This window comes from Bos javanicus, chromosome 23, assembly GCF_032452875.1.
Source record: "Bos javanicus breed banteng chromosome 23, ARS-OSU_banteng_1.0, whole genome shotgun sequence".
NCBI classification, from domain to species: Eukaryota; Metazoa; Chordata; class Mammalia; order Artiodactyla; family Bovidae; genus Bos; species Bos javanicus.
The window spans coordinates 21,802,211-21,822,854 of record NC_083890.1 but is presented as its reverse complement, the minus strand read 5'-3'; the positions used below and the strand labels follow the sequence as shown (position 1 = coordinate 21,822,854).

Here is a 20,644-nt window from a genome sequence, read left to right as displayed (position 1 = left end):
AAGTGTGCAGGGACACAGACTGCCTCCACTGCAGGAATTATGGCCCTATCAGAGTCTTAGCTGGTGACAAGAAGGCCTCTTTGGACAGTCTTTTTCTGTAGCTCTGTCCATTCAGGCACTTAGAGGGCTCCCTTGCCTGTGGTCCTTCTTTGTTGTTCTGCTTGTCAGGCATATACAGGAGCCCCTCTGGCTGGGGTCCTACTCTGTAGATTGGCACATCAGGCACTTAAAGGATTGCCCTGGGTGGGGTCCTGCTCTATAGGTCAGTGTGTCAGGCATTTGATGGGCCAGCCTCTCTATGGTCCAGCTTCCAATGCTGGCATGTGGAGAAAGAGAGGCTATGGTGATGGCTCCACCCCTACATGTGACTTGGCAGTATTGCCTTGCTTCCATGGTTGCCTGGCTTTCTTCCACAGGCATTTCCCACCACAGTCTCCTTCCCATCCCCTCGATCCATCTCTCCATAGTCAATAGCAGCCCTCGCCCTGGGATTGCTCCAAAATCCCTAAATCCCAGCTCCCAGGTGCTGCACCTTCTAGGGGACCTGTGTCCCTGTCTGGGGTATGTATGGCTGTGGTAAGGACTGTCTGATTCTCATTCCATTTAAGCTGCCACAGATCAGCTGTTTCACTCTCAGTCTTAAATGTTTTTCCTCTGACTCAGACAGTTGCCCCGATGTGGGAATTAGACCCTGCTTCAGTTCCCCCACCCGTTGAGGGCAGGTCCAGTCCTGCTAACACTTTTGCTTTCCCCCTAGTTCCTGCGTCCTATCAAGTTTTACATGGTTCTACGTATTCTTTTCCATTGGTCAAGAACTCCTGTCCGCTCTCAGCTGATGTTCTGCATGCACTTCTGTGTCTGAAGGTGTATTCCAAATGAGAGAAATGTATTTACACCCACCTCCTCTTCTGCCATCTTGTTCTCCCTATCGTTTCTTTTTTTAAATAAACTAAAATTACAGGAATTCTGAGGATAGAAGGAAACAAATCATTATTCATATATATGAATTATAAACTGAAGCTATTAATGAATGTGCCTTAGGCATTTATTTAAGAAAACCATTTATCCAACATTATGGAGTTTGAATCACTATTCTTGACTCAAAACATTAACTTTCATAATAACGTGAATATATTTGCACTCTAAGTTCTTGCTAGTTGGCCTGTAATTATTTTAAATATTTCAATGTGTTAAATTTAATTTATACTCTAGGAGCAGTTGGTTAACTCTTGAGATTTTCTAATTTAGAGTATACAATCTAAGGTAAAGTGTTAGATGCTATTCAAAGTTCAACAATTCAGAAGGGGCTGTTAGCCAAAATTTTCGATTTTGCTTATCTTCAGTCAATGTCCAGTGGGTTTATTAATTAACATACTAGATGGATAAATTGGTTTTCTTTTTGGCTAAAAGTATAGTACACATGGGATTCCCTGCTGGATCAGCAGTAAAGAATCTACCTGCAATGCAGGAACTGCACAAGACATGGGTTCCAACCCTGGGGTGGGAAGATCCCCTGGAAGAGGATACAGCAGTCCACTCCAGTATTCTTGCCTGGAGAATCCCATGGGCAGAGGAGCCTTACAGACTACAGTCTGTAGGGTCGCAAAGAGTTGTATACGACTGAAATGAATTAGAATGCAGCACACAAGTACACATTCCCAATCTTACATAAAGTCTCAGAACTAGTGCTCTTAATAGCCTGTATAGTTTGAAAAGGTTCAGAATCCTGACTGGTCCTCTATTCAGCAGCTTGCAGAGGATTTTGATACCTGACTGGATCCCGACCCTCGAGTGTCCTGTATTGGCTTTAATACGTCTTTCATGCAAGAAGATTGTCCCAGTACCTAGAAGGATAGATGACTGAGATTGCACTGTTTGCAAAACAGGTTGAGACTATTTTAGGATCACTTTACACAAAAATTCTGTATACACACCTGCATTTGTGACTTGCTTTCCTCGTCATAGGGAATGTTATATTGGAACATATACCCACTTCTTAATATAAATGACCAAACTGAATTTTGTATGTTTGCAACACCAAAAGCCCTATTTTGAAGGATGGAGAATGCAAATCCATAAGTTGTATAAAACACATATGGTTTAATATAAAATACAATTTTAATAGTAAAGGAGAGCCACTATTTTTAAACTTAAGTGATTAAATACTAACACGTGCTGGTTCTTCTCCTTAGTGCCTTCACCTATTTGAATGCCTCTGTCTTAAACATACAACAAGCTCAGGTTTCAACTAAAAAATAAAAGTTCTGGCCTCCCTGGGAGAGAGGTGACATCCCCAATAGTTTTCTGCCTAGAGTTATATGCATCAAGTTGATGTTTTCTAGATCAAGAAGGCATACTTACTTTCCAAGAAAGAGGTATTTCTAAAAATCCTTTCAAATTTCTTTGCTGTCTCTGTATCTGTGCCAGACACTTGAGAAAGGGCAATTGTTCAGTTCAGCCCAGGCATCTGAAATCATCAAGAAAAATATTCTAGCTACATTGCAAATCTCTCTTGACTTACTTTCCTCATAAAATCTCTTAGTTTATCAGGAGTGAAGTGGTGTCTCATGGCTGCTCTTTTATTTCTCCTTCCTATCCTGACCTCTTCTAACCATAATTTACCCTCCATCGCCTAATAATTTAAATACTTGGCAGTTTCCCTTAAAGCGTTCTTATTGAGAAATGAATGGACTTCCCTGGTGGCTCAAAAAGTAAAGAATCTGCCTGCAATACAGGAAAACACAGGTTTGATCTCTGGATCAGGAAGATCCCCTGGAGAAGGGAATGGCAACCTACTCTAGTATTCTTGCCTGGAGAATCCCAGGGACAGAGAAGCCTGGTGGGCTACAATCCATGGGGTCATAAATAGTCAGACAAGACTGAGCGACTTCTACTTTTGAGAAATGGAGGAAATACTTTGAGGAGAACTTTTCTTACACGCTAATGGGGGATGATTATTTTTCAAGATTAAAAGTGTCGAGGTATTATAAAAACAGTCCAGTTAATCTATTCCATAACAATAATAGCCGTACATTCCTATTATGGAACTGGAAAACTGTAATTGAATAGAAGTGTACATGACTGGCTTCCCAAGTGGTGCTAATAGTAAGAACATGCCTGCCAATACAGGAGATACAAGTTTGATCCCTGGGTTGGGAAGATCCCCTGGAGAAGGAAATGGCACTCCACTCCAGTATTCTGTCCTGGAGAGTCCCATGGACAGAGGAGCCTGGCAGGCTACAGTCCTTAGGGTTGCAAAGAGTTAACACAACTGAAGTGACTTAGCATGAACACGTACATGACTCACTTTTTCTCCCCTTACAGGGATATTTGGGAGGGGGGGTGGCTATTAACTCTACTATTAAAGCTTTTTTCTAAGGTAGAAAATTTAATATTTAATTTTTATTTTAATTTAATATTAATTTAATATTTAATTTAATTATTTAATTTAATTTAATTTAATTTTAATATTAATTTAATATTTCCTGCTGCAACATTTAAAAAATTCATAATGGAAGATAATTATTACATCAATTCCTTATGCAGTCCATGTTGATTTTACTAGAAATTTCAAGACAGACTTGGGGTATGAATCTTATTGACAAAATTCTAACACCATTATTTTTTATGTGTGCATGTTTGCATATGAGAAAGAAGGACATTTTCACAGAGTTTTGGCAATAAACATTAAATATGTATGATTTTTTTACATTGTAGTGTAAAGTGCTATTTTTAGCAATAATTAGAAATAGGAGCTCTATTAGAGCTGCTTTGCATTTTAGTGGGAATTTGCTTTCTATATTAACTCTAGACTTAACATAAAATATATGGTGGATCCATAAAGTATCTTAATAATGTACTTAGCTCATACTGCCTTAAAACATGTGATGCTGGGGCATTTCCCTAAGTGAGACTATCATAGGCATTGCAGGTGTTTCCCTGTCTCTCCTCATTACAAAAATTATGGCAATTCATCCTATCTTTATAGGAGACACATCTATCTCCTTTTCTTTTTTATTTTTCCAGGAGTTATTAAATAGAAATCCATGATTACAGTGTAAGTAAGTTTTGTGAACATGTAACTAGAGAATAAGTTGGATGTCCAGACCGTAGAGCTGAAGATTCATTGTCCCATATCTGTTTTGATGAAGACTGAAGGAAGATAATAATTTCTTAGATAAATGACAACACCATAGATGAAGGGTTTTCACAAGAATACATTTCAGATGCAGGAAAGTACTATTTTGTCTCCATGGTATAGAAGTTATCTGTGAATTGATTATTACATCTTACTCTTGAGTGCATTTGTAGGACCACCATGTTGTCATACAATCATTTTCAATTAGAAGTTCCATGCAAATAAACTCATCCATCTCCCCCTCACCCTAGCTCCTGACAACTACTATTCTACTCTATGTTTCCATGAGGTTGGCTATTTCAGTCTGTATCTTAAGTGATATCATGAAGTGTTTGTCTTTCTGTGTCTAGCTTATTTCACCCAGCATAATGTCCTTCAAGTTCATCCATATATTTGCAAATGGCAAGGTTTTTCTTTTTTAAGAGTGGAATATCATTTATTTATGTTTTATATATTTTAACCATATTTTCTTTAACCACTCATCTACTGACAGACATTTAAGCTTATCAAATCACCAACTCTTATCAAATCATACAACTCTTATTTGACAATAATACCTCATAAGCCTGGAAAAATGTGGGTACATTATACATATATAAATATGTATATTTGCATATTTATGTTATCACCAAAGGGAAATTAATATTTGGCTAAGATATTCTAAAAACATTTTAATTCATGCAGTAGATCATCAGTCCTATCTGATAGAACCATCAAATGCAAAACTTCTGTATCATAACAAATTTTTATATTATAGACAATGACTCATGTCTTAAATAGTATAGGTCTTGAATACCTTCTTGCAGAATGATTAGTTCAAGCAACTGTGAATGTTTTATTTGTGTATAAACCAGAAAAGTTGTCTATGCGTTATTGTGCAGAATACTTCCTACAAGACAATGCTAAATGTATGTGTTCTAGAAAGGTATGTGTATGTGTGTATTCAATGAATGAGAAAACATTATAACAAATATATTTAACTATGAATATTAGTTTTTGAAAAGATGTTTCCAATATGATCATATATGCCTGAGTATCTTTGTTTTACAAATAGCATAGATCCAATCGATGTTTTAGGAAGTCAGATTTATTATAAGATATTCAGCAAAACCCTTCCTATCTACAAAACCTCAGACTCTAAGTGGAATTCCTTAGTGCTTTTCATGTTTGGAGGCATGCAGTGGTATAGAATAAATTTTCCAGTGAATAAATTGTTGTGTAATGTTACATAAAATGTCAGTGCCTCCTGGTAGACGCCTGAGGCGTATTTACAACAAAATCAAAAAGATGAAGGAGCATTTTGATGAGGCTTTTTAAATGATTCATGGCTGACTTCTTTTCCATCCTTTTTCTCAAAACAGCATCTTCAGCTAATTCTTTGGTCTATCTAAATGCACATCTAGTCAACCATCTGGATCTCAAATGCTCTGGGAATCTGTTCTGTCATTAATGATGTAAATGCTTGAATAGTTGTGTTTGGAGAATATTGGCTAGAGGCTATGGCAGCTAAGGGCAGGAAGCCAGACAGACCAGAGTGTCAAATGATTTTTTTTTTTTGTAATCTCCAAATATCAGACAGGTAGATAAGAACAAGTTCTATTTGTATGTGCAAAAATTTTCTTCAATGTTATTAAACACTGAATAACAGTAAATAACCACATTTTCTAAGTGGTGGAAAGTTTACCAATAAAAGTCTGTGTTCCAGTATAATAAGCTAAAAACTAAACATTTATTGGAAGGCATAGTAAGCAAGTGAAAGTGAAGTCGCTGTTGTGTCGGACTCTTTGTGACCCCATGGACTGTAGCCTACCAGGCTCCTCCGTCCATGGGATTTCCCAGGTAAGACTACTGGAGTGGGCTGCCATTTCCTTCTCCAGGGGGTCTTCCCAATCCAGGGATCAAACCTGAGTCTCTTGTGTTGCAGACAGGCGCTTTACCATCTGAGCCACCAGAGAGACCCCCAGCTGGCCAAATGGTGAAGTGGAAAAACTGTGAGCTCATCTCCTAGAATGGGCACACCAAAATTGCAACCATTTTCAGAGAGACTATACATGAGAATGACTTGAAGAATAACAGAAAAGATTTTCCACAGCTAGTGATATACAGAAGGAAACAATGAGGCAGGCAGGAGGGGCAAAGCCATGATATAGTTAAGACCTTAGCCTAATAGCTTATTTATTTAAGTTTAGCTCAATTCAGTTTTAAAAACTGTGTTTTTGTTTTTCTCAGTACAGATTCTTCTGACTTGTTCTTTCAGTCTCATCTCTGTAATTGCTGTTTTTTTTTCAAGATTTTCTTGTCTTTCACTTCCTTTATTTTTAATCATTAGTTTGAATTATGTTTTCCTTGATTTGGATATGGTTTTGTGTATGTTTTATGAGCTTTAGCTCTTAGAGCACTGCTAAACTCTTATTCTTTATGGTTGTGTAATTTACCACTTCAGGAAAATAATTTGTTATAATGTTATATTTCAAGCCAATTAGAGTACACCAATCAGAGAAGGCAATGGCAAACCACTCCAGTACTCTTGCCTGGCAAATCCCATGGATGGAGGAGCCTGGTAGGCTGCAGTCCATGGGGTCACTAAGAGTTGGACATGACTGAGCGACTTCACTTTCACTTTTCACTTTCATGCATTGGAGAAGGAAATGGCAACCCACTCCAGTGTTCTTGCCTGGAGAATCCCAGGGACGGGGGAGCCTGGTGGGCTGCCGTCTATGGGGTCGCACAGAGTCAGACACGACTGAAGGGACTTAGCAGCAGCAGCAGCAGAGTACACCAATAGAAAACTGAAGAGTATGGATACCTGAGTCTCTGAGGGTAGGATACCCTGGTAAACTTCCATGGATCCCAAATGAACATGGCCAATTCCCACAAGATAATTCTCTGAACAAAGGGGAAACATCCCAAAGACCTTGCTCTTCAACACTGGCCAGAATCACTATGCTTCGCCTTACAGGGTTCCTTTTAATTTGCATTATGTCCAACTGGGATCCTCTTTTCTTTCTTATTTCATACTTTATAGGAAAAGTAATTACCTACTACTCATATTTTCTTGGAAAATGGTTACTGATTGTTGATAATGATCAACTACTCAATAATTTCTTTAGATTTCATAAACATTTTCAAATCTGACTCTTCTCAGTTTACAGTCTGATACTATGTGGGTAATTCAATTAAATACAAAATGTATGTACTGAAAGTATATGTGTTCTAAGGATTTTTTGAAGTGTTTATGGAGCAAGAAACCTAAAAATCATCTGTGGGCTCTGTGACTTCTAGGTTTACTGGAAGAGGTTAAAACATATAAATTAATGAGAGAATGAGAGGATACTTATAATTAAGACTACAAAATGAATATATTTAAGAAATGATATGAAAGATCTTGACATGAAATTGCATTGGTCAATAGAAAGGAGTTTGATTTTTTTTTAAATTTTATTTTATTTTTAAACTTTACATAATTGTATTAGTTTTGCCAAATATCAAAATGAATCCATCACAGGTATACATGTGCTCCCCATCCTGAACCCTCCTCCCTCCCCATACCATCCCTCTGGCTCGTCCCAGTGCACCAGCCCCAAGCATCCAGTATCGTGCATCGAACCTGGACTGGCATCTCGTTTCATACATGATATTTTACATGTTTCAATGCCATTCTCCCAAATCTTCCCACCCTCTCCCTCTCCCACAGAGTCCATAAGACTGTTCTATACATCAGCGTCACTTTTGCTGTCTCGTACACAGGGTTATTGTTATCATCTTTCTAAATTCCATATATATGCGTTAGTATACTGTATTGGTGTTTTTCCTTCTGGCTTACTTCACTCTGTATAGTAGGCTCCAGTTTCATCCACCTCATTAGAACTGATTCAAATGTATTCTTTTTAATGGCTGAGTAATACTCCATTGTGTATATGTACCACAGCTTTCTTATCCATTCATCTGCTGATGGACATCTAGGTTGCTTCCATGTCCTGGCTATTTTAAACAGTGCTGCGATGAACATTGGGGTACACGTGTCTCTTTCCCTTCTGGTTTCCTCAGTGTGTATGCCCAGCAGTGGGATTGCTGGATCATAAGGCAGTTCTATTTCCAGTTTTTTAAGGAATCTCCACACTGTTCTCCATAGTGGCTGTACTAGTTTGCATTTCCACCAACAGTGTAAGAGGGTTCCCTTTTCTCCACACCCTCTCCAACATTTATTATTTGTAGTCTTTTGGATCGCAGCCATTCTGACTGGTGTGAAATGGTACCTCATAGTGGTCTTGATTTGCATTTCTCTGATAATGAGTGATGTTGAGCATCTTGTCATGTGTTTGTTAGCCATCTGTATGTCTTCTTTGGAGAAATGTCTATTTAGTTCTTTGGCCCATTTTTTGATTGGGTCATTTATTTTTCTGGAGTTGAGCTGGAGGAGTTGCTTGTATATTTTTGAGATTAGTTGTTTGTCAGTTGCTTCATTTGCTATTATTTTCTCCCATTCTGAAGGCTGTCTTTTCACCTTGCTGATAGTTTCCTTTGATGTGCAGAAGCTTTTAAGGTTAATTAGGTCCCATTTGTTTATTTTTGCTTTTATTTCCGATATTCTGGGAGGTGGGTCATAGAGGATCCTGCTGTGATGTATGTCAGAGAGTGTTTTGCTTATGTTCTCCTCTAGGAGTTTTATAGTTTCTGGTCTTATGTTTAGATCTTTAATCCATTTTGAGTTTATTTTTGTGTATGGTGTTAGAAAGTGTTCTAGTTTCATTAAAAATATGGAACGCTTCACGAATTTGCATGTCATCCTTGCGCAGGGGCCATGCTAATCTTCTCTGTATCGTTCCAATTTTAGTATATGTGCTGCCGAAGCGAGCACAGGAGTTTGATTTTCTTTCTTGGCTGGCATTAATGAAAGAGGCATGAGGGAAAAATTGGACTCTGGTATCCACACATATACTGATTCTGACCCTAACTGTACGATCTTAATGTTTCATACTGGTTTTGAGCTTTTAACTCAGTGACTTGAGTTTTAGGTTTTTAATTTTAGTCTTGGACCATGACACCTGCCCCTAATTCTTCATCCTGGGTTTCAAGTGCCTATTTATTACTATCAAAATGTTTATTTACCCTGAAAGTATTTCATAAGATTTCAAAACTTGGAAGATCTTCCTGTATCATATGTAGCCATGACCCACCTCCCTTCCTTCCTTTGATGTACATTAATTTAAATCTAGAAACTATTAGACATAGTGACAGAAAATGGAAATATAAGAAAGCTTTTGAGTAGCTCATAGTTCACTAGAGAAATTTACAATATAATACACTCAACTCTTAAGATTCTGGCTTCCTTAATTGTTAGAAAATGGAATGTTCTCATCATTCTTTCTGCCATTTTCTCCTGCCTGAGTCTGCCATCTTCTCTTGTACTAGATCACTGTAGCAAAATTTGTTGCTAAAAGTCTCATCAAGAGGTTTTGAGCATCTGTTAGGTAGCTCAGCGTGTGCTTATTGAATAAAACCCCGAATAAAATTATTTAATATGGAGAGTAAGGGAAAGTTAATATCTGGAGACGATGGAGAGGTGAACGCATTTATGGCAGTGATGGCACTATCCTCTGTGGGCCGGCAAAACACTGGGAAGAAAATTAACAAGTGGCACCACAAAATTCTGAAGGTTGACACTGCCCTTTGAGAAGCAGAAGGTGCAATTATAGTTCTGAAAGATAAAATTCATTAGAAGAGATTGGTAGCACTGATTTTAAATGCTGTACTTTTATAGTCTGTCTGTGTAACTAAAGGTCTCTGTACCTGCAGATATTCAATATTTGCACGTACAGAATTTATTTTGAATAAAAATGCTAAGGAACATTTTAAACTTCTCCAAGTATATTAAAATCCAAGTTATAATGCATACAATACCCAATAAAAGTTGAGGAATTACTACTAGCTCTATAAGACATAGAAGGAGAGGTTTTATTTTTCTTGTGGCTTTTATTTCAGTATTGGTCCCTGAGCTGTGCAGAAGCAGTTTCTAGGAATCAGAATCACACTTAGGACTGTTTGTAACTGCAAGCAACAATAGTGATGATATTAGTCTTTGACCTCCAGGCATCTCAGGGTGGGAGTTAAGGTAGAAATGACCGAGGAACCCAAGTAGAGCCCTCTCTGTGTCTCTGGAGAGAAGGCTTTTCTGTGGGGCACAGTGACCCTGAATTCACTCACCATGAATTTCCAGTCTGTTAATTTGCTATGAGGAGAATGTGTCTGAGTTAGATTAATAGAAATTTTTATATCAAGAATGTGGAACAGATGGCCACGCTGTGAAACTGCTTACACTCGGCCCCACAAACACACGTTAGACTTGTTGAAACAACCAGGCTTATGAAGGTGTGAGGAAAGTTATACATAATCCAACTGTTTGAAGACCAAAGGGCTTCAGTTCCAAAACAAAGTTGTCCAACTAGTACTACATGTTATATAAAATGTGTCATGTTTATTAATATGTCAGATTATGTAATATGTGTCATGGTACATTATGTGGGGTCAGAGGAATATTACTTGCACAAAACATTGGTTTCAACAAAGTTAAAGAGACTGTTTACTTGCAAGGACCTCTGGGAACATTAGCTCTAACTATTGGCTTTGTGCCTCATAGGAAAAACATGTCAACAGTCTTCCTCAATTCCCTTTATTGATCTTCCTCAAATAATTATTTGGAAAACATTGGTTCAGGCTAATAAAGAAAACTATTCTTTTTCCTCTATATATCATATCAGTCTTAAATAGCAATTCACTGTGACGTTAAGTGTGAGATCTAGACTGATCTCATAAGTCACCGCATTTCTCATTTAGCAGATAAAGAAATGAAAGGAAGGAGAATTAAGTTGATGTATCAAATGTCACAGTTGGCAAAGTGGATATACATGTCTTCATAGAGTAGACCCTAGCAAACAGAAATGTGGTAAAAGTCACAGCACTATCAATGTGAAAAAATGTTTTGCTACTTTGAAGTAAGTATGAATATTGAAGTAAGTTATTACCATCTCCTAAATCAATAATGTCAATAGGTAACTTTGTTGTTGTGTGTTGGCTATCTTATATTACTTAATTTTATTACAGTGTCCTTTTTTAAAGAACAAATTAAGAAAGAAAGGAAAAATTGTTTATCATATCTAGTAGTGATGTACAGGTTTCTTGAAATAATATACAGGTATAACCTAGGACAAGTGAGAAATATATATACGTATATTATATAGTTGTATTACATATTATGAATATATATTATATTGCTTTGCATGCATGCTAAGTTGCTCAGTTGGTCTGACTCTGTGTGTATGGACTGTAGCCTGCCAGGCTCCTCTGTCCATGGGATTCTCCAGGCAAAAATACTGAAGTGGGTTGCCATGCCCTCCTCTAGGGGATCTTCCCAATCCAGGAATTGAACCCACATCTCTTACATCTCTTGCATTGGCAGGCAGGCTCTTTACTACTGGCGCCACCTGGGAAGCCCCTTATATTGCTATAAATAATATATAATATATAGTATTTCCTTACCAATGACTGACATTGTATATATTAGGATTATATGTGACATTCAGTTAATATGGATTTTCCTTGGCTATGTATAAAATAAGTATATTATGTAAAATCACCACCATTAAGTAATACATAAAATTAAATAAATGTTAACAGTCATTGAATGTGATAGTATGAATCATGGGGAATTATTTTAGTGGATTTCAACTTTTATAAAATAAGCATGTAATTTATATCTCTCCATCATAATTTTAATTATTCTAAATATTAAAAAATACCTCACAATTAAAATTTTGTGAAATAAAAGTGTGTCAGAAAAGCTTTAATGCTAATAGTGGCTCATGGCTCCATTCATTCAACAGATATTTATTAAGCACATATTGTGTGCCAGGTAAATTCTAGATAATGCCAACAAGGTGAGAGAGACAGATGTAATCAAACAACTGCATGAATAAATTATTCTGATAAAGTTGGAAGTAGAAGTGCTTGATTTTGTAAGAAACGCTAATAGTGGGGTTTAACCCCAGCTGCAAAGGTCAAGAAATGCTTCTGGAAGAAGTGTGATATTAACTGAGATCTTTTGGAAGTTTGCAAGTTTACCAGGTGAAAGTGGGGAGGAAACAGCGTTGCAGGCGAACACGATGGCATATGCAAAGTACTCAGAGCATTTTGGACTTCTCTTCAGAAGACTGGGCCTGTTGGTTACCTCAACTTTTCCCAAAATCTGAACTTTGGCCAAATTCTTTTCCTTTACAACTGGCTACAGAAAGAATCTAGTCCATATTTAACCACCTTTTATGCCTATTAAAAATTTGCCTCTGCTTTAGATTTTTCAGTTTGGAAATCAACATTCAAAACTCAAAACAGAACCTTCTATTAGCATATTCTGTCCAGATGCTTCCCAGGCTTCCCAGGCTTCCCTAGTGGTAAAGAACCCACCTGCCAATGCAAGAGACATGAGAGACGCAGGTTCAATCCCTGGGTCGGGAAGGTTCCCTGGTGGAGGGCATGGCAATCCACTCCAGTAGTCCTGCCTGGAGAATCCCATGGATAAAGGAGCCTGGCGGGCTACAACCCATAGAGTCACAAAGAGTCGGATATGACTGAAGGAATTTAGCACATGTCCGCATACAGCAGTGATCTGAGCCTGAAGTTTAATGAAAGGCATTTGAGGAAGAAATACTCTTATTTGTTTACTTTTAAAAAAAGAAACAATAAATTACAAAATATTATTGAAACCACTGTTCAAATAAAGTTTTAGCTAAAATTTAATAATGATTTTGAAAATATTAGAAGAGTACTGGCTGCATCAAACTGAGGAGGCAACATGGTAAGAAGTTGCTGAGCTCTAGATTCATTATGGGAAACAGAGTTCAGGGTGATAGAAAGGTGATAGCTCTGTACGTATAGATAAAGGCCCCATTGGCTCCCTTGTGTTTGGACTTCAGTAGAACAGCTCTGCCTCCCTCACTACTGTCTTGAGTTAATCGCTAGCATTGCCCGCCCTTGAGAGAAGAATTCTTTTAATTCTAATTCAGAACCAACCACAAATATACGTGATTTACCAGCCCAGGGTTTCTCTACCTCAGCACTACAATTTTGGACTGGATTATTCTTCATTTTGGGAGCTGTCCGGTGCATTGCCGAATGTTTAGTAGTATCTCTAGCCTCTGCTTATTAGACGCCAGGAGAAGTCTCCCAAATTGTGGCAATCAAAATGTCTCTAGATATTTACAGACATTCTCTGGGAGGCAAAATAGTCCCTGTTTGAGGACCACTTATACTAAACCATATACAGGATCTGTATAAGAAGCAATATTAGAGATATCTGGGACCAGAAGCACCAGGAAAATGGTATTCCCCTGAGGACACTACTGATTTAAACAATAAGTCATTTCTGTAGCCCTTTTTATGTAAGAAATAATTGAAAGCAAGAGAGAGAGTTAAAAGTTTGGCCTTCACTGTCTCTTCCCCAATTACTCAGCTATTCCTGCCTTAATTTGTCTGTGATATACTCAGGAAGACTAGAGATGTTTTATGCTGTGGAAGACACTTATTAAGAAGAAATGCTGCTGCTGCTGCTGCTGTTGCTGCTAAGTCGCTTCAGTCGTGTCCAACTTTGTGCGACACCATGGACAGCAGCCCACCAGGCTCCCCAGTCCCTGGGATTCTCCAGGCAAGAACACAGGAGTGGGTTGCCATTTCCTTCTCCAATGCATGAAAGTGAAAAGTGAAAGTGAAGTTGCTCAGTCGTGTCCAACTCATAGCAACCCCATGGACTGCAGCCTACCAGGCTCCTCCGTCCATGGGATTTGCCAGGCAAGAGTACTGGAGTGGGTTGCCATTGCCTTTTCCGAAGAAGAAATGCTAGAGGAACACATATAGCTATATTGTTAAAAATAAGTACAACTTTGCTAATTTTTTCCAATGTCAAGTCAACATCAACAGTCACTCAGTCGTATCCAATTCTTTGCGACCCCATGGACTGTAGCCTGCCAAGAAATTCCACCTCTGTCCAAGGAATTCTCCAGGCAAGACTATTGTATTGGGTTGCCATTTCCTTCTCCAATGTCAAACTTCTTTCAAAATTCAGGGAACATTTAAACTGTGTAAAGCTGTAAATCAACTATGTTTATTTTGTGTATAGAGTAACTGGAACTACTTTAAAATACCAGTAAAACTTCTACTTGTATAAAGATTCATACATTTAAAGAACTTATTAAATACATAATAATTTGTGATTTTCAAATTTTGGTAAATTGAAATTATTTTTGGTCTTTTATTTCTAGATAAAGAATTTAAGGATCTGTTAACAGACACTTGGGTTGCGTCCATATGTTGACTATTGTATATAGTGTGGCTACAAAAATTGGGCTGCATGTATCTTTTTAAATTAGTGCTTTTATCTTTCGGATATATACCTAGAAGTGGAACTGCTGGATCATATGGTAGTCCCATTTTTAGTCTCTTGAGAAAAGTCTGTGATGTTTTCCGTAGTGGCTGTACCAGTTTACATTCCCACCAATAGTGTACAAATATTTCCTTTCTCCACATCCTTACAGACATTTATCTGTAGAATTTTGATGATAGCCTTTCTGACAAGTGTGAGGTGATATCTCATTGTAGTTTTGATTTACATTTCTCTGATGATTAATGATGTTGAGCAATGTCTTCTGCCCATTTTTGGGCAAATGGAGTTTTTTGGTATTGAGTTGTATGAGCTGTTTATATATTTTGAATGTTAACCCCTGTCAGTCTTTCATTTGCTGGTATCTTCCCCCCATCGTTTAGGTTGTCTTTTTGTTTTGTTGACTGTTGCCTCTGCTGTTCAAAAGCTTTTAAGTTTAATCAGGTTCCATTTGTTTATTTTTACTTTTATTCTTTTGTGTTAGGAAACAAAGACAAAAAATATTGCTACAATTTATGTCAAAGAGCCTTCTGCCTGTTTTCTTCTAGGAGTTTTAAAGTTTTAGGTCTAACATTTAGGTCTTTAATCCATTTTGAGTGTATTTTTTGTGCATAGTATCAGGAAGCATTCCCATTGTTGTACATGGAGTTGTGCAGTTTTGCCAGCACTACTTATTGAGGAGACTATCTTTTCTCAATTGTATATCCTTACCTTCTTTGCCATAGATTAATTGAACATAACTGTGTGGATTTATTTCTGGGTCCTCTAATCTGTTCTTTTGAGCTATGGGTCTGTTTTTGTGCCAGTACCATGCTGTTTTGTTAACTGTACTTTTGTAGGTTAGACAAATGGTTAAAGAAGATGTGGTGTGTTACATGATGGAACATTACTCTGCATAAAAGAATGAAATTCTGCCTTTTGCAACATGTGGATGGACCTAGAGAGGATTGTGTTTACTGGAATACATCAGACAGAAAATGACAAATACTGTATATTATCACATATCTGGAATCTAAAGTATAATACAAATGAAGGTACCTAGCAAAATGTAAACAGACTCACAGACAAAGAAAACAAACTAATGGATGCCAATGGGGAGAAAGAAGGAGGGAAGGGCAAGATGAGGGTATGGACTGAAGAAAAACACACTGCTATATATAAAATAGATAAGCACCAAGGGTATACTATATAGCACAGGGAATTCATAGCCATTATGTTGAAATAACCTTAAATGGAGTATAATCTGTAAAAATACTGAATTACTATACTGTGCACCTGGTACTCATATAATATTGCAAATAAATTATGCGCCAATTAAAAAAAGAAGTTAATGCTCGGAGAAATTAAGTGACTTGTTTCAGGATATGTGTGTGTTTCTGTGTGTATGCATGGAAATGATGAAGAAGCTTGGATTTGAACTGTTTTGTTTAGACTATTGGGTCCACATTAAAAAAATGATATCCAGTAAAAAGTAGTAAAGAACTTGACTTCATAAAAATACATGCATGTTCTTGACTATCAATTTTCATATAAATGGCATCTGTAAAGAACTTGAAACTATTTTCTTTACAACGGAATTAAACTGGCCTTTTATAGCCATGTTTTCACTTACTTGTTCTATAAACCCCCTCCTTTTCTGAAGATTTTGAGTTGAAAAAAATTAAGGGCATTGTCTGCATTATGTATGAATTACTGGTAAAAATCTAATGGAATTTTTCCTCTATAGAGATAGATAAGAGGCTTCTTTCCCCCTATATTTAAGTGCTGCAAAGAAAATAAAAACTAAAAGAAAACTTTGCCCTTCATTTTACTCTTCTGGCAGGGACACAGCAATGGAGCAGATGTCAAGAGTCATATTCAGCATTGTAGGAAGAAAATTTGTTAGTCAGCTGCTGACTGTGGGGAGCAATGCAGGCCTTGAAATTTGGCAAAAGCAGGGCTTAGAATTCTGCAGTGAGTTTTCCCAGACAGGTTTGAATCAGGAGACATGAAGCTTGTTACAGGGCACAAAAAGTTGGGGAATCCATCCAAATGCTGTCTCATAACTTACAAAGAGTTTAACATAACTGTGACATTTACCACAGAAGTAGTTTAAGGTCTGTTATCAAATGCGAAAAGCAGATTGCAAAACGATGTTCATTCTATAAACTCATTTTATCTGATTATATATGTATACTCCTGGACATATTTATTCATAAAGATAAAGCATTGTATTTCCAGGGAGAAGAGTAGAGATGAAAAAATTAATCTTGGTGTCTGTGGAGTGGGGTGGAAATATGGTGGGTATGATTTCTAGTTCCTTCTTTTTGTTTATCAGTTGTTTCTGAGTTTCTTTACAATCAACAGTTACTGCATATGATATATTTTACATTATTAACTTACTGATGAATTGTGTTGTATAGAGTAGGACATGCGGCATGATCTGACATTTGTGTAATCAGAGTCCCAGAGAAGAGAGAGAGTAGGACTGAAAATGGCCCGCGCCCCCCCCAAAAAAATTAGAGCTATGGCTGAGTAATGTTCCACTGTGTGCCTCGCTGCTTATGGCAATGTGGATGGGCCTGGAGGGCATTATGCTAAATGAAATAAGTCAGACAGAGAAAGACAAATACCATATGACATCATTTATATGTGGAATCTAAAAAGCAAAGCAAGTGAACAAATTAAAAAGAGATTCATAGATACAGAGAACAAACTGGTGGTCACGGTATGAACAAAATTGGTAAAGAGGATTAACAGATACAGGTTTCCAACTGTAAAATAAATAAATCATCAGGATGCAATATACACATACAGAATATAGTCAGTAATGCTGCCACAACTTTGTATGGTGGTGGATGGTAATTTGTTGTATTTCGGTGATCATTTCATAATGTTTAAAAATCTTGAATTACTATGTTGTACACCTGGAGCTAATATGATACCGTGTGTTAATTACAACTCAAAAAAGAAAATAATAGCTGAAACTCACCCAGATTTGGCAAAATATATAAACCAAGAAATTCAGGAAGCTGAGTGAATCCAAATAGAATAAATTCAAAGATATATGAAACCACAGCATCATCATACATAGATCCCTGTATCATTAAGGAATCTTAGCAATAAACTTACATAACTTTATTCTTAGAGACCAAGTGATGCCCCAAATTAATTTTAAACCATTGCTGGGTTTTCCTGCCTATAGAAGTTTGCTGGATAAAATACAGTAACCCCCAGTTATATCTGAAATTTAGATAAACAAGAAATAATATTTTAAATATAAATATGCCCCCCATATTACATAGAACATAATTATATTATACTTTAAAAAGTCATTGTTTTTCAAAATTCAAATTTAACTGGGTATCCTGTACTTTATTTGTTAAATTTTATAATTGTATGCCTAGAACTTTTTGTATCAGTTCAGTTCAGTTTAGTCGCTCAGTCATGTCTGACTCTTTGCGACCCCATGAATCACAGCACGCCAGGCCTCCCTGTCCATCACCACCTCCCAGAGTTCAGTCAGACTCACGTCCATCGAGTCAGTGATGCCATCCAGCCATCTCATCCTCTGTCATCCCCTTCTCCTCCTGCCCCCAATCCCTCCCAGCATCAGAGTCTTTTCCAATGAGTCAACTCTTCGTTTCAGGTGGCCAAAGTACTGGAGTTTCAGCTTTAGCATCATTCCTTCCAAAGAAATCCCAGGGCTGATCTCCTTCAGAATGGACTGGTTGGATCTCCTTGCAGTCCAAGGGACTCTCAAGAGTCTTCCCCAACACCACAGTTCAAAAGCATCAATTCTTCGGGGCTCAGCCTTCTTCACAGTCCAACTCTCACATCCATACATGACCACAGGAAAAACCATAGCCTTGACTAGACAGACCTTTGTTGGCAAAGTAACGTCTCTGATTTTGAATATGCTATCTAGGTTGGACATAACTTTCCTTCCAAGGATATAATTTAGGTTAAACTTTAATATGTATTGTAAATCTACTGGATAGCCCTAAGTTGTTAATGGCAGCTCTTTTTTCATTACATTGATTTTTCTGTTCACTCTACCTCATAGTTACTCAAGTATGCCCTTCAAAGGGAGATCTGGACCACCTCTAAGGAATCATCTGAAGTGACTTAAAAATTGTACCTCAGGCTGTTGAAATTCTGAGACTGAATCAACTCTAGCAATCTGCATTTCAAAAAGCGCCAAGGGTGATTTTTATGCACAAATGAAATTGAGAATGTTTCTATTAAAGACATGCAACAGAGCCTCTGAAATACAATAGAATTTCAAGGAGCGTGTGGATAATTATGAACTTCTGACCTAAGTGATGATCTCGCTGAATCTAAGTGGAAAGAGGCAAGGCTCGTGCTGCAGGTACCTGGGCAGTTCCACTTGCCACTTCAGCTGGAGCTCTTGAAGAAGGCTTCTCTGCTCCAACATCTGGAAGATGGCTTCCAGCATCTCCAGCTGTGACCGCAAACTGGCTGACTTCAGCATGGCCAGCTGCTATGGACAACCGCTAGGCCCCTAATCAATTCCATGAGTCATAAAACCAGTTTAGCCACTAAACAATCAGTAGCCTTCCTGCCAGCAGTGCGTCCAACATCCTGCAATCACTTGAGAAGAGAATTCATCAGTCATTCAGGAATCATTGTGTCTCCTTGCTGAGAGCAAAATTGCTGGCTAGGAGAGACTTGGAAAGCGATAGTTCAGCACTCCTGATTGCTCACCTGGTAAAATTTATTTGATGCAATTTATATCATGATCACAGTCTGAAAAACAGTTTTTGAAACCCTTGTGATCAAGTGATTTAGGTAACATAGATTCTAATAATAAAACTGAGATTGTCTAAGGCCATATCACCCGAAATTATTACCCATAAATCTGAGTCTTCCTGAGCTTGTTAGACCAGTGATACTGAATTTAAGTTTACTATGGGTCAGAATTTCCTTACATTAGATAGTGTTGACCTGGCAAGTACAAGATGTCAGGATGGGAAAAATATAGATTAGAGAAAATCTGTGGAGTTAGCACAATTGGATATGAAGCTATGAAAGTCTGTTTTCCAATCTACAAAGCATATATTGCAAAATTCTGCTTGAGAGCATACTTTAAATTTTTATATCAGCTTTTATTTTTTTCTTACTTAAAGTGTGTCTTTTTATTTTAATCTTGTTTACTTCCAATCATGGGTATGTGAAATTCAGTTAGGCATATTGTCCTATAACCTGGATGATGTTTCTTTAGTGTCCTAAGATTTTATTTCTTTGTTTCACAAAATGAATGAGTATTGACTGCTCTATCAGCTAATAAAAATATAATATAAAGAGCAATATGATTATGATCAATTTGTGAAAATGGTAGACATGTAGTCTGTGCCTGGAGAAGGAAATTGTTGGGGGAACATTAGTTAGGATGCTGTTGCCAGCAAATAACAAATTACTGCCTGAAACAATATGAGAATGTATCTTTTCACTTGAGATTTGAAAGCATGAAGTTTCTGCAGGCAAGAATACCTGAGTGGGTTGCCATTCCCTTCTCCAGGGGATCTTCCTGACCCAAGGATGGAACCCGAGTTACCTGCACTGCAAGCAGATTCTTTACCATCTCAGTCATCAGGAAAGCCCCCAGGATGAATGCCATACCATGCTCCTGCTCAGTCATGTCTGACTCTTTGTAAACCCATGGACTGTAACCCATCAGGCTCATCTGTCCATGGAATTTTCCAGGCAAGAATGGGTTCCCATTTCCTCCTCCAGGGGATCTTTCCGACCCAGGGATTGAACCTGCGTTTCCTGTATCTCTTGCATTGTAGGCGGATTTATTATCGCTGAGCCACTGGAGAATATAGTGACTTAAATAATCAAAAATCCAACGTCTGTTCTTCTTTCAACTGGGGTTACCTCAGTCTGCTGGACCTTTCTTCTCAGAAATATGTTGTGTTTACAAAGTGACTGATACAACTCAGAGCATCTTATATTCATATAGTTGTAAACACACACACACACGCACATGCACTCTTACACCGTAGTTTTTTAGTTTTTCTTTGTCTGCCTCTCTCAATGATTAAATTTTGAATGTCAGATGTTAGGATGTGAGAGAA

General features: G+C 37.6%; 1 non-coding gene across 1 annotated transcript; it reads right to left on the bottom strand.

Annotated features, from left to right (window-relative positions):
- Positions 1–8,889: 8,889 nt before the first annotated feature.
- Positions 8,890–8,996, bottom strand: LOC133237094 (U6 spliceosomal RNA). Its single transcript, XR_009733125.1, has one exon. It is a non-coding gene; the product is annotated as a U6 spliceosomal RNA (small nuclear RNA).
- Positions 8,997–20,644: the final 11,648 nt, after the last annotated feature.